The sequence below is a fragment of the Pinus tabuliformis genome, chromosome J (assembly GCF_031772625.1).
Source record: "Pinus tabuliformis cultivar Carrire ecotype Pingquan chromosome J, CPIR1, whole genome shotgun sequence".
Lineage (NCBI taxonomy): Eukaryota > Viridiplantae > Streptophyta > Pinopsida > Pinales > Pinaceae > Pinus > Pinus tabuliformis.
In genome coordinates, this window is record NC_142295.1 from 15,128,581 (window position 1) to 15,144,885 (window position 16,305).

Genomic DNA, 16,305 nt, shown 5'->3' on the forward strand with positions numbered 1-16,305 from the left:
TCCTGTAGTCCCTTAACTGCCTTGTTGTCACGCAGCAATTTCATGCATGTCTCTAGAAAGGTAGTAAGCACAGAAGGATCCATCCCTGGCTCTGGTTGATCCTTACTACCTGAAGTGGAGGCCTTCGTGAAGCTCTTCTTAGCTTCCATGAATGTATCCTTTGTGCGTTCTAAGTCAAACTCAAGTTCCTCTATAGGATCCTTACGAACCCATGTATCTTCCTCGACCTGCTTCCCCTTATCCTCCCCTGTGGTCGCACTGCTTCTGAGCACCATGTTCACATTTGGGTCATCTTCGTGTGGTTCAGACCTCATCATTTGGATATTCTGAGTGAGAGGAGGCTGGACCACGCCTTTTTCATGCATCTGTGTGATCAACATAGGACAATATATCATTTCATGATCAAACTTAGCACAGTATGAACACGATATCCTCGTCGAGTTGGTACAATCACAGGCATAGTGCCATGGTCCTTCGCAATTGTAACAAATTAACTATCCACGACCCCTTCCTAGTCCCATTCCTCCTCGTCCTCGACCTCGCCCATGAAATCCAGCTCACGCCATCCCTGCAGCTGGGTCGAGGGCTCGCGTTTCTGTTTGCATTCTATAGGCTGGGGTCCGATCCATCATTAACTCATAGCTGCGACAAGTGTGCTCTTCGTGGCCTACCAACCTGTAGAAATTACAAAACAACTACTTAGGAGTTGGTGTATACTTCTGCAACAAATGAAAATTATCTGTCATGTGTTTTCCTCCTATCTAACAGATCATGCACCATAACACAGGTGTCGCACTCGGCCCTGCCTATGCCTCTGGTCTCAGTGACATTGGTCCCCCTCCTGCCAAGTAGCTCACAAATACTGGACAATGGTCCTTGTCATGGCCCCGACCTTTGCATTTTATGCACCATACTCACTCGTGTGCCTCTGGCTGCGGTGCCCTATCCTACTTCAAACTCTGCATTTCCAAGCAGATATTTTGTAGTTGTGCATGGATTTGTTGAACTCCCAACCCAAGATCTTGTATCAGGGTCTCATGCAACCTCATCGCCATTTCCAATGCTTCAGCCTGGGTGGAAAGTTTCTGTTGTGACAACGTCATACTCAAGTGCAGTCTCAGGGATGCCACAAACCATACACGATGCTATGCATCCATGAGCATCATATTAGCCTCGTGGATTGTACTCTTCGGCCACTGATCCAGATCCCAAGGGGTATTGCCTGGAAGCATTCTGATTTCTTTAAACCTGATGATTGACTGTGTCTCTAATTTCGGTCGGCTAAATTCTCTATTCAATGCATTCTGGATCTCTACTATCCCTACATTTGGGTGGTCATTAGAGTGATTGATATACCATGTCAACGCTGTTATAGACATTTTTGTGCCTTACAGCATGAAGCATGAAATGTCAATAATCTGAGGGATCCAAAGTCCCTAAACATGTTGTTCCTACCCCTAGAGGAATAAGGTCAGCAAACCACAGCACTGAAAATCAGTTCTCCACCTGAAAACACTCAAAAACAAGCTAATTCTGGATCATGTCAACTGCTCCACTGAGCATCTGCGCTGAATGTCAGCTGCTCCACTCTGTACCTGCGCTGAATGTCAAATCTAATGAAGGCTACCTGCGCTGGGCGAGATTGGCCAAGTGGCACAGTCATTCTGCAAGGTGTCAAATGCCCAGGAAGCTTCCAAAATGACACTTGGATCAGGGAATTCGCCTTATGATGAGTAAGAGGATCTAGATCTCCAAGTGGAAGCAAGAAACTCCAAGTGGACTCAAGAACTGAAGTATAACTGAAGTGGGAGAGGACACTAGTCAGCTTCATGCCAAGCTCAAGCTGACTCATCCTTTCTCCAAATCTCCTATATATAGAGCTCTCTCATGAGGTCTATGGAGGCTAGAATCTTGTGAATGTAAGGAAGTGCTGTTGGTTTGAGTATAGAACTATTGGGTGATTGCTTTGAAGGAGGTGAAGAGGAGATTTCTTTCTGCTGGGAGGTGTTGCTGGATTGGGCCTCTTATGGTTGTAACACTCTCAGAACTTTACTTCTTCCATTAATAAAGCATTTGAGGTTCTTCTATATGCATGTGTCTCTGTGGCGTATTGATGCTTGTATATTTGATTTATTCTAATCCTTGAATCAATTATGGATGTATGCTTCTTGTAGTTTCCCTTTCTTGTGCTTTTGCAGGATATTTGTGTAGCTGGGCCAGTGAAAGAGCAAGGAGCTGGGAGCAAGCAGCAAGGAGAGAAGATTGGATCAAACATTAGCGGAAGACAACAGTTAGTGGATCTCTTTCTCCCCTCTCTTACATCTCATCAAGAAGTAATCTTGAATAGCTTTGCATTCGGTTGTTGCTGAGGTACTATCACCCTTAGAGTGGGATAGGGTCATTCCGTATTGGATACTTTTCCCAACAAAAAATTGGCGACTCCACTGGGGATCGTATCTTGTTGGTTGTTTGTGTTTTTGCTATTCATTTCATAAACAAAGGGAGTACCGAATCGAACTGCATTTGGATCTTTCGAATGCAAAGTAGAGGGCAGCTACGCTAGCTCAGTTTCTGGGCAAGTTTATGATTTGAAGAGCTGATCCACAAGGACTCTAATAAGCTCTTAGTGATAGCTTTTCATCCTCCTTGTCATCCCTTAGTGTGTCCTTGACTGATAGCTTCTGATTTGAGCCAAAACTGTGAATTTTTGAGCAATCTGTGACCCGGAAACCAAGAGAAACGAAAGTTTCGTTCTTCAGTGCAGGTTGTACAAAGACTGTCTGCATTTCAGTGCAGTTCCCGAAGGGGCTACCTGCGCTGAAGGTCAAACAGACAGTGTCCCACCTGCGCTGGACCAGTCTTGCTTTGTGCTACTGGGGTTTCCTGCTGTTTCTTGCCCTGTTTTCACTCTTGTTTTGCTGCCTGTTACCAGTCAATGTGCCTATCTGAAACCAACTTTCCTTGCCACTATTCCGCCTCAGTTGTATAAAGAAACTGTGTTTGTTCTTTGTGTATTTCTTATATCATTTACAGTTTCCCATAGCGAAAGTGAACTAGTCTTGCTGTGACCTCTTAGATCTAGACCTGTGATAAAGTGTCGTTTTGATCTTAAGAGTTAGTTTGTTTGTTGTTCATAGCTGATTGAGCTTTTGCTTTCATCATATGGTTTGAATTTATATATTTCTAGTGTCGAAACAAGTAAATCTTAAGGTGTCTTTCGATTTTGGACAAGCTTGTTTGCTTTCACTTGAAATTGAATTCGAAATTATACAACAGCTTTCTTTTTGCATTACGCCAACATTAAGAAAGAGAAAAGAAATACTTGCATTTGTGCATGTGCATTATGACAGCTTGCATGTTGATTTAGGAAAAAGTGCATTAGTGTGTGCTCTATGATCTGTGTGAAAAGATGTTGTCTTTCTTTTCCCTCAGTAGTTAAGATTTTCAAAGTTGAAAGATTGAAAGCTTGCTTATCATCTTAGACTGCATTTAGGAGTGTTATCATACATCTCGTGGTGATCCATAAAGGCAAACTGCTAAACAAGATCAACCTTAAAATAAATTGAATTTACATAACAACGCATTGAAACATAACGCAAACACATAGAGGTCTAAGCTAGAGACGTGTTCCGGCGTCGTTAAACGTGATATCTTAGCGTTGAGTGGTTGGGTGATTCCTCCACGGTGAAGCGATAAGTATCAATACGGACTTGTGCTCCCACGTACCGTCGCGTATATATTGGGAGACCCCTATAGGAACAAAGCCTTTATCCAATAGGAAACCGTGTCGACCGCCCTACTGATCGCAATGCAGTGAACACAGCATTCACGAAGATCGACCACTCGTACCATAAAACGTATTCTGTGGTTTTGCGAAAAGTTCGGCACACCCTCTGCCTAGAACTCCAGAGCAGTTTCTTTTGGCCTTTTTCAAACTCTATAACTGAAAAAGTCCATCCGAGCATTTGTCACTTCGGGCTCGTTAAAACATCGAAGGAGACTAGAGTCATCTTTAGCTTTTTATCGACTCTTAAAAAGTGAAAAAGCAAGTTGTGTCTAAAGCGTCGTTATAAAATTTATTTTAAACGGAACATAATCACCTCCTATTCCCGCGTTGATCTTAGGTTGAGAACATGGAACGCCCCAACCAAGGAATTCCACATGATGGAAATCCTAGTCCATTCTCCTCTTGGGGAGAAGTTGGTGCGCCCCACATGGCCACATTGTCGCTTCCAGGACTGACAATTGGTCTGCTTATTTGGCTATTCTCAACTAATGCAGTTCAGACCACCATGGTTCCTGAACAGTCGAGTCAACAGTTAGATGAGTCTAGAGCTGCCCACCAACCTTCAACTTCCTATAACTCTTCCTCTAATCCTTCATCTTCGCAAGGTAGAGCCGGCAAAAGCCAAGCTCCCATGGAGAAGAAGGAGAAGAAGAAGAAGGAACCTAAGGCGACTGGGGGCAAGCAAAAGACATCTGACAAAAATCCACACACCGCACAGACCGGGCCTAAATCGCCATGTGTCATATGTAGACGAGACCACTTCCATAGAGATTGTCCCTGTATTCCCCGGATACTAAGGGACTGGTCCCCTCAGTTGCACAATTCGGGAGCATCAACCTCTGATAGCCATGTTGAATGCTTACCGTCAACCAGCGAAAGTGAAGGTTCAAGACAAAGAGGGGGAATAAGATCCCCCTGCAAACTGTGTAAAGGCGATCACGCCATCCACCGTTGTCCCTCCTTAGACGAAGCGAAGAGAGTTTTGGAAGATCGTTTGGTTTCACCGTTGAGACTTCCTCCTGGATACAAAAAACTCGTGCCAAGTCCTTCGTTGGTTGAAAATACAGTTGGCCCGCTCAAGTGGTCAGCTGAAGCGTCAGTCATTGAAAATGAACCTATTGAATCCAGACCAGACGAAAGTCTAAAGGTCGATACGGCAGTTGACCCGGTTCTTCCTTCAGAGGTTTCATCCTCAAATGACACCGTCACTGAAGATTCATCTTCAAATGACACCCTCACTGAAGAGAATAAGGATGACACCATCCAGATTCTTTTCATCAACACCGACTCTGATGAGAATCAGGGCAATGCGCCCATTCCTTTATCGCAGGAAGGAACATCGTCAAGGTCATATCCGGCCGTGTATTCGGTCCCACCACCAAGCAACCTGGTTGTATCCTTTGATTGGAACCAACTAGGCAGACCCCGGTTAACAGCCAATATACCATTCAGAATCATAGTCCAAATTTACAGGATGGTAATGGCTGGAACTATCATTGATGAAGGGGCATCTGTGAGTATCCTTTCCTCTATTGCTTGGAAAGCACTGGGTTCCCCGGAGCTTTTGCCTGAGATAAGAAATCTCTCGGGTTTTGATAAAGGAACCAGTCGACCATTAGGGATCCTCCCCAATGTGCCTGTTACATTGAAAGGGAAGACCGTTCAGATGAACGTGATGGTTGTTCAAGGACCCTTGGATTATAACCTACTCCTTGGACGAGACTATATATATTGCATGGGAGCTATAGTCTGCTCACTCTTTAGAGTAATGTGTTTTCCACACAAAGGAAGAATGGTCAAGCTCGTAGACCAGCTTTCATTTCCGGGATCACGCATCGCAAATAGTCACATACCAACCCTTAATGGTCTATTCACCCAAGAAATGTCTCCACCCCCAGTCCTCCTTCCCGATGAGTGCGAGTGATTCGGAAAGATGGGACTGGAACCCAGGGGGCATGCATCCTGGTCTGCTTCGGGCAGAGGAAACCTTGGGTATAAGGTAGAATTTCCGCGAAGGAATATGACTAGTCCGTACCCCGTCCGTGGAAGGAAGAGGGGTTGTTCTAGAACAGGATTCTTTTGTCAAGGTTACTTGTTTGACAAAGAGTCATTCACCCTTGTCTATTTCGGTAGACATTGCCGAAGAAAGAGATTGATTTGCGGCAGCAAATAGAACCATCTTTGGGTAACCAGAAAGAGGCAAGCCTCACCCTTTAAAACAAATGTTTTATCAGATAAGTAGGGGCAGCCTTGAAATTATACCTTACACCTGGGGGCATGCAACCTTTTGGAGTGCAAGCAAGGGACAACTATTTATTTTTTAAATTTTTAGGTCCTCCCTTTAAACATGTAGGTCTAACCCTTTAAACTCGTAGGATTAGCCGTTTCCAAACTTGCATAAAGAAAGGATATGAGGAGCACAGCTTCGTGAGATAAAGCTCCGTAAAAAATAGCTATCTCACAGGAGACATTTCTTATCTTATGACTGGTATATCGAGCAGTTTTACCGCGGAATTTATGCTCGTTAAAAAATAGAAAAGCGAGATCCGAGCAGTTTTAGCGTCATAGTTCATGCTCGTTAAAAAATAAACATAAGCTTTTGAGCAAGTTTAAGCTCGTTAAAAAATGAACTTCCCGGTAAATAACCATCAAGAATGTACCCTGATCAACCGTAAAAAGACCTTGGTCGTGTTTTGCTGCAGCCACCACCTCCACCGTTCATTTGGCCGATCGTTTACCTCCATATGATTGTTTACCCATTTTGAGGAACAGCTGCGAAGAGTGATTTCACTTAGCCATCCTTGTGACACTGCCGTGATTGGAAATTCCAACCTGTACCTGGAATCTGCTGCTATCCCTGTTTATCACTCGTTCCTCAAAAGACGAGTCTTCTTTGAGCTCTTTTCATCTGACTCGTAAAATATGAAAAGTTTGCCGAGTTTTGGCCTTCCAGCTCGTTAAAAGTGACCGGAAGAGCTATCCCTCTTCTAGATTTTAATCTTTTTGGACCTGAGGGATTATTGCACAAAAAGGTCGAGCGCTTGTTTTATTCGGCTCGTTAAAGTTATCGAAAATTCATCCCTTCTGTATTGTTTTATACTTTTTCGGACTTAAGGGATTAGATGACGAAAAAGGAATTTTGGAGTTGACTTTCTGTACCTTTTCAGACTCTCTAAAAATGAAAAGGACCGAGTTTTCCTTGTCGTTAGACTCGTTAAAATGATTAAATAGCGACAAACTTGTCTTTAGACGAGAACGAGTTTCCCTATCGCTAGGCTCGTTAAAACATAGCGATGGGCTTGCCCAAAGGGCAGGTTATAGAACAAGCATATGTTATCCTCCTCAAGCTTGACAAAAATAAAGAGGTACTGGTCAAAAATGACTGGGGAAAAATTGGGAGAACCTCAAATCTTTAATGGTAGCAAGTCGCTCTTGAACATGACACTTTGTCCTCCGTATCACATCGGGTTGGGTTGTTTTCATTCACCGGTCTCATCACCATGGTCCTCGCCAAACCATCCGCATTTGGGGTAATGCTACCGATCCATCACATCAGTGTCGTTATATGTTCAAGAGATGTTGTTCAGAAAGAGTCAACCATGTCCCATCCACTGCCATACATTATCCTTCATCCACCCATGATCGCCACCCTGAATCATATTTCACAGATTGTTTTCATCTCCACTAAAATCATTAGCTCCGTTCCGTGTCACTGATGTGGGATTCATTAAGGCCCTCCTTTGACGGATCGCTTCTTGTCGACTTCAGCTCATTATCCAAGAAGTTGATCTAGGAACAACCCCCCCCCAGTGCTTTGAAGCTTGCATGCCTCAATGGCAAGTTTCTCACTTCCGGCGACAGGTATACATCAATGACCTTCGACCAGAAGATTTTGCGTGGTGTTCGACGCCAAGTCCTTTATTCACACCACGTGAATTGTACTGCAGTACCTTGAGGGTCATTGTCATTATTGGTGATCCCTCTCGCGCTTGTTAACGGTTTACATTATTGACCGGTAATCAAGCGATGTCTTTCCATGTTCGACTTCAGCGCAATTCTCACATGGATCGACTTGTACTTAGAGTGAAGATCGAATGAGTTTGAAGACCCCGGATCTAGTTTCATCCATCCGGGCTGCGATATATATTCAGGATATAAATACATTTGATATGTACATCATTGCAGCAGATGATCATCCTACTCAAAGGATGATAATTTCAGCAGAGAATTATCAGTCTACTATCAGACGATCGTCTGTTCTATGTACCAAAATGAATTTATAAAGTTGAGCATGGGAATGCCCGCCTCAGCTAGATCATGAAAGAAGAATGAAAAATAATGTATTGTATTGTATTTTATTACAGGGCACCTCTCAGCGATTGAATGAACTTCGGATCCTCCTGATAAAGCATTTCACCCGATAAAAGACCTCATACTTTAGGGGGCAACTGTTATAGACATTTTTGTGCCTTACAGCATGAAGCATGAAATGTCAATAATCTGAGGGATCCAAAGTCCCTAAACATGTTGTTCCTACCCCTAGAGGAACAAGGTCAGCAAATCACAGCACTGAAAATCAGTTCTCCACCTGAAAACACTAAAAAACAAGCTAATTCTGGATCATGTCAACTGCTCCACTGAGCATCTGCGCTGAATGTCAACTGCTCCACTCTGTACCTGCGCTGAATGTCAAATCTAATGAAGGCTACCTGCGTTGGGCGAGATTGGCCAAGTGGCACAGTCATTCTGCAAGGTGTCAAATGCCCAGGAAGCTTCCAAAATGACACTTGGATCAGGGAATTCGCCTTATGATGAGTAAGAGGATCTAGATCTCCAAGTGGAAGCAAGAAACTCCAAGTGGACTCAAGAACTGAAGTATAACTGAAGTGGGAGAGGACACTAGTCAGCTTCATGCCAAGCTCAAGCTGACTCATCCTTTCTCCAAATCTCTTATATATAGAGCTCTCTCATGAGGTCTATGGAGGCTGGAATCTTGTGAATGTAAGGAAGTGCTGTTGGTTTGAGTATAGAACTATTGGGTGATTGCTTTGAAGGAGGTGAAGAGGAGATTTCTTTCTGCTGGGAGGTGTTGCTGGATTGGGCCTCTTATGGTTGTAACACTCTCAGAACTTTACTTCTTCCATTAATAAAGCATTTGAGGTTCTTCTATATGCATGTGTCTCTGTGGCGTATTGATGCTTGTATATTTGATTTATTCTAATCCTTGAATCAATTATGGATGTATGCTTCTTGTAGTTTCCCTTTCTTGTGCTTTTGCAGGATCTTTGTGTAGCTGGGCCAGTGAAAGAGCAAGGAGCTGGGAGCAAGCAGCAAGGAGAGAAGATTGGATCAAACATTAGCGGAAGACAACGGTTAGTGGATCTCTTTCTCCCCTCTCTTACATCTCATAAAGAAGTAATCTTGAATAGCTTTGCATTCGGTTGTTGCTGAGGTACTATCACCCTTAGAGTGGGATAGGGTCATTCCGTATTGGATACTTTTCCCAACAACAAACGCGCGATCCTGCAGTGCGCTCACTAATGTAGCCTTCTTAATGTTGTCGTCCATGACCCCTTGCACTTCCCACAATGCTCTTACCACGAACCAGAACTGGTCTGGATCCTCATTCCCTACTCCTCTGAAATTGGGTAGCTTGATCGTGCTTCCATGCTGAATTGCGGGGTTGGTGTAGGTGGAGTGGGTGGAGATGGAGGTGAGGGAGGTGAAGTGGGTGGTGGAATGGGTGGAGGTTGTAACTGCGGAATGTGCTACCTTATCAAACTGATCGCACTTCTCGGAGAGACCCGAGCGAGCTCTTCCTTGCTTTCTCGCAAAGGTGAAATTAAGGGACTATTTCCTAATTCCCCGCTACCTTTGTAGATATTTCCACTCCGCGTCGTTACAAACATTAATGTACTCGCATAACCCACTTTTCACGTAACAACATCTTAATCCAGGTATTCAACGATTTAATGTACTTACCCCGCGGCCCCTTGAGAAAACATCGTTCTGCTTCATTGTAGCTCATAGTCGTGTCTACCGCAAACTCAATGATAAATCCCCCTATTATCCGGTCGAGCCAATGGTCCATAGCTCGTGCGATCTTATCTTCTGATGCCTCTAGTTTGTGCACTAATTCTGAATTCCACACTATTGGTTGGTCAAGCTTACACCATCCCTGGCTGTTGGCTAATCTCACAATCCACTCATACAGTTTAGAGGGAAAGGATGCAAAAAAATTCTTGTTGATTTCCATATACATGTAATGATCCAGCCACCTTTTCTTAGATACCTACGGAGTTCTATTTTCCTGTGTCGCGAACTCGTGAATCTTCTTTTCCAACCACTCTTCAATTTCTTTCTTTGTTGGGTTCCAGTGGCATGACATCAGACATCCCTTAGGCAGATCCCAGTCCTGGCAACGAAACCATTTTTTAGCTATTTGAGGCCTGACCCAAGTTCACCAGTGAGTTTAGCCAAGAAAATCCTGGTACTACTGGCCCTTTCAGCAACAGTCCGCAGAGCACGGACTGAGGTCTCACCCGAAGTAGTATGGGAGGGTGCTGGAACTAGGTTTCTGCACCCTGGGGATGTCTGATATGGGTGATAGGTACGCGATTCAAACCTCACACTTATTTGTGTACGCGCACCAGTGGGCTCCTTGCATCCTATGGGATAGCCTTCACGCAGATCCAGCCACAGTGCGACCAATATTAATTACCCAAGTCTTCCTTAGTTAGGTTCTGTTCATTAATTACTTAGAAAGTTTTCATACATAAATATACATCCAAGTGCGTGCATATAGATAACCATATACCATTGATTCCGAACATAAAAATATAGATCTACAAAACAAATGCACAATATGCAGAATCAACTTAGCTTTATTAATGATCCTTTTCAAGTTCAGTTCAATACAGACTCGACTTGGCCCTGCGCACTCGGCTGCAGGGGTCCGCACACTCAGCTGCAGACTCTATTAGGCCTCTGCACACTCAGCTGTAGAGCCATAACCTACTACTATGACCCAATACTTTCAGATCCACTTCTATCCTCTAACCATGACTTCGCATCTATCTATTACTTTTTAAAAACTCAGAACTGTCTTTACACTTAGAACTTCACTCTATTTATACAATCCCATGGTCCGCAGACCATGGTTGGCCGACACAATTTACATTCAATTACATTACTTTAGGGTGGACAACCCTATGACTCATCTAAACTTTTGCACTCAGCGCCTGCATTTTACGGAGTCTTTACATTATGTTGACCAAAACTCAGGCTTTAAGCCCCAAAAACATGCTATGGGGGGATCCGCTGCCCAACAGAAGCAGAAGATGGACCAGTGAATGATCAAATGCTTAAACACTATATTGAACCTAATTACTAATTTCACTTCTCATTTGTACATACTTTATTTTCAAAAAGTTTAGTTTGGATTGGATGGTGGTCAGTGAAGTTGAAGCTCGGAGAGAAGGCCCTAAACTTCAAATGATTTACTGTCATAAATAGTAATAATGCAGAAACATAAAGGAGAAGTGTTGCACGGTAATATCAATAGCAATTTAGAAGGCTACTTATCTACAAAGTTCTTGAAATTTCACCAAGAAATGCCATCCCCAAGTGGAGCCACTATTAGGTTCCTATAACAATAGGAATCATAATTTTGATTGATTGAGATTAAACCTTGTAATATTGTACATACCTTTGCTTTATGCAAATGTTTTCCATATTAGAAAAATTAAGAAAATGTAAAGAGGGTTTGTCCTAAAAGAATAATCAAAGGAAAAAAAGAATAAAAAAAGTAAAAAAATATGAAAAATATGAACCCCAAGAAAACAAAAAGATCATGAAAGTGAGCAAGTCAAAATGCCACTCCTATTTAATTTTATGCATAATAAATGATTGTGTGCATCTTGTAATCCTTGCCATAATCCATGATTGTCAAAATGTTTAAACTTGGCTATTTCATGTTTCCAATTTTATGTTTATAGATAAAGAATAAAATCTGACCAAACAGTGTAATCTTGGCAGATAATTAGATAGGTAGAGTAAATAAAGGAGCTCAACTATTTAATTTGAGCCCTTGGATGATATAAAGTTTGATTTAGATAGTTTTCTATGTAAAGAAAGAAAATATTGATAAGGGTTTGCTAGCTTAAATGCACCATAATAAAGTGAAGAAAAAATGGTAGGATAAGTAGATGGGTAAGTAGAAGAAAGGTTGTAGAAGTATGATGATTGATTAGACAAAAAGCATATTTATCATCTTTCATCATATGTTCCAAATATGAATGGACAATCAAGCATGCAAATGGATTTAAAAGTCAATTAATTAACTTCTCTCATTCATTACACCTCTTTACTTAACTAATTTCCCATAATAAAGTTCAAAGTACTTAAAACCTTTAAGTCAAAGAGGCTCAGAGCATTTCTCTAACTTTTGGAGGGACTAGACCCTTGGCTCAATGACTTATAGATATCAAGTACTAGATTCCCCTCATAAAAGTTCATCCCCCCTTCAGTTCATTCATTTTCCTAATAATACTCCTTTTCCTAAGGTTAAAACACCTTTTTCCTAGGAAAAACAATTTTCCCCCATATAAAACACTTTTCATACCAAAACCCACAAAAATGCTTTACCCTAAGTATTAATGTAAATATGTGAAAAACATGTAATTCACAAAAAAACATTTTTCTTAGTGTTTTTCCTTTTCCGCCCATTTTTCATATTAATTACTAACTTTATTATATTAAATCTCGATAAAAACCCAATTTCCCATATATATTTAACTCCTATGTATAAATTAACCCTACACCCTAGTTTAATTATAAACTATGATTTTCACCTAAAACCCGACCAAAACCTTTAACTGGTCGATCTGTGATCAAGTTAATAAAGCCCCCTTTAATCCTCCGTTAATTACCCCGATAGCCTAATCTCACTTTAAGCCATTATTAAACCCTGATACCACCGTAATTAAGTGCCCGCCGGGCCCCCATTAGCCTCTGTGCAGCTTCACCTGATCACCATGCGATCGTCCCCCTCCTCATCCAATGACCCTCATCCATATCGGGCCAACCCGACATTCGTCCTTTACCCACTCGATAAAGTGGTTTTCCCCCTAGCCCCCAATGCTATGTGTCATTCGATGAGTGGAATCGGGCGACCCCTCCCAAATACCACCGAGCGCCCAAAATCAGTGCAAAATGAACTACTTACCGCCCTCCCGCTACGTGACAAATTAACCACTATTCACCCCATATGCACCAAAAAATAACTTTTTGCGTATAAAATCCAAAAGCCCCAAAATTGTTTGTTTTTGTTGAATTTTCATCTGCAAGCCTCTGTATGCATGCACAACACCTGCAAATGTCAAAGTCGTCAACCCACGTACAATTTCACTCCAAAGATGTCGTAGATAACCTAGTCAGCCTTGCAACCTATACAAAGCCCCTTCAACCACTTGCAGTCACCAGCCACCCTGCTTAGAGCCAATTCACCCCAGTTCCAGGTATTTAAACTAGAATTCACCAAATACCCTATCAATTTCAAAGTAACCAATTGCTGAGTGTTTTTAGTTAAGTTAAAAATTAATTAAAAATACTCAAGAGCTCAAGCCTACTCCTTGCAGAATACCGTTTCCCTAAAAAACTTGAAATTACCCCCCATACTCAAATCCACAAGAATTGAGTATGGTTGTCCCAATTACTATGGATGTGAGACCCATCTCTACACCCCATTTAGACCTGGACCACCTTCCCCTAGTTGATAAAGATTTCCAGATAAAAGATACCACTATCATAAAGCTCCTGCTCAAAGTACATTGCCAAAGTAGGGACAAGTTCTTGAACTAGGCTGATGAAATTAGACTTTGGGAGTCAAATTTGCCCAAGTACCAATTCCCCAAGTCCACTTTTTTCCTAAAATTGTGCATATGTGCTATGATTGTTATGTTCTAAGTCACAAAACCATCATGTCTCATGACTAGAAGGTCCTTTTCGCCATCACTGCTGAGTCTATAAATGAAATGTTGTAGCTCCAACTAGGGCCAAACCTAACTCCCCTCTCAATTGGAGATCTGTTGGAATTATATCCCAAACTCAGCACCGCAAAATTGGCCCAATTGCTCCAAACCTTCATCAGAGAAGAGAAGCACATCCCTAAAGACCCCCCTCAATATGTAGCAACTATATTTTCCCCTTGGGGCCGAAATAAAGTAGCCATGATATCTTGTGTTTTGGTTTACTCCACAAGCGAGTATATTGATGAAATTATCCTGGCTTTCAAGTCCATCTATACCCTAGGAAAGCCTCCTGCAACCTTTTATGAATTTGCCACATTAATAGCTAACAGGATGCATGAGAAGTTCACAAGAATGGGGAATGAAAGGGTCTTCAAATACTCCTCAGTTTTATACCATATGTTCTTATATTATCAATCAGAGAAATTCCCATTCACCCTCAAAAAATTGGACACCAAGGGTCAACCCAGGTCAGTCATTTTTTGGACCCCATTAATCCACGAGTATCAATCTCCATACTCTTATTCAGACTTCATTGACTTATCTGTACATCCATTTATGACAATGTTGACTGGAAACCCTCCTCTAAGAATCAGTCTAGAAATAAAGGGAGTCCTTCAACTGTCAAAGCATACCAAAGTGGGTGATTGGTATTTATACCAAAACCACACCGAAATCAAAATTTATGGTTGCATGCTGGCACCATACAAACTACCAAAGTACCTCCCAATGAGGTTGTTTGCATTATAATACTATAGGAAAATTATCAATGCAAATGAGATAAACTTTGTAAATGCCAAGAAGAAGGCCAACTTCAAAATAAAATACCAACTAGGCCCCTTCATATGCAACTCTAGTGAGGCAGGCTGTGAAGTAGATTTGATATTGTAGAGCATGAAATTCCAAAGAAGTTTTGTTTTGAGATATGACCCTTTGGAATTAATTTCTAAGAAGAGGCAAAAGGTCAAGCTAGGACCTTTTATTCACCATCCCATACCTGAGATTAAAGCCTATGCCAACCAACTAGAATGGGTGGAAGGAACCCTAGTTGATCAAGACAACACCAGAATAGACATAGAGAATTCTCTAATCAATTTGGAAAAACAACTTGATGAGGGTTCTTTCTTGCAGGTACCAAAGCAATCAAGCAGGCCAGAGCAGTCAGATAGTCCAGAATAGTCAGATAGGCTAGAGCAATCAAGCACACCAGAGAAAACCATGAGTACCCCCTTAGTTGTATAGACTCCTCTAAATGAGGAGAAGAGCCTAAAAAGAAGTAGGGAGGAGGCCACCACATTAGCAAGAGCAACTTCACAAGCTTATGTAGAAACAAGCCAAGCCAAAAGACAGAGAGTGAATCATATCTCTGAACAGGAGAACACAGAGGGGATAGCAAAGGTCACTAGTACAGAAGGAAATAGGAGCAGGCCCATCACCCCATCGAAAGGCACACCGTCCACATCACAAACACAGATGTTGGAAAGGTAGCTCAGTCTTGAAGTATATTCCTTTAGAATGCCTGCTAACAAAGACCAAGAAATCAAGGAAAGTACAGGGAAATAAAAGCAAAGAATGAGAAGCTTAAAGTCCAAACTTATGCCCAATACCTGAAGATGACCCCTACCAATCAAACTAGGCTAATGTCAACCTTTGATATCAAACAGGGGAAAATGCATATGACTTTTATCAAGCCTACAAGTTAATAGCCAAAAACACCCTCAGATTTCAAGAAATTAGATTTTGAAGTGTTGGCAAAGGATATCCATCCCATAGACCAGATTGAGCTACACAAAAAAGAAGGGGAGATGATATACTCCACATTGATAGGAAAGGCCATAGCTACCCACCAACTACATAATTCCTTAAATAACATATCTGCACAATTCCAGTTAGAGAAGGCCTCCTCACGGGCCAAGGACATAAGAATCAAGTCCTTAGAGGACTTAGTAATTAAATTGGGACATGATCCCAAGGATATAAAAGCCACAAAGCAACTAATTAAGAAGAAAAATGATGATATTGCTGCACTCAAGAAGTAGCTAAAGATACCCCAGCTGCATCATCCACAAACATTAGAGGTCCTAGAAGCCCAACAAGGACATTAAGAGCTCATGGACTTGGTCCTGAAGTTGAATGATCAAATCAAGGAGACAGAGAAGGAGTTGGACAATTTAATTCAATCGAAGCAAAGTGACATGGTCACAACTTCCAGAATTGTCATCCCCATGGTACCCACAGCAGTTCCTTCTACATTGGTAGCATCACTGGCACCCACAGCTCCACCTGCAACAACATTGCTAGTAACAAAAGAATCTGCATCAATGGTAGGTACATCAGGAGAGAAAGCAGCAGAACTTGTGAAAGCCATGGAAGAAATGACCATCTAGGCTACAAAGATGAAAAATCTAAAGGAAAATGTGGCAAAGTTGGAAACTAATTGCAAACTAACCTAACTCAAGCAAAAAGAAGAAACACAAAAGGCACAGAGAA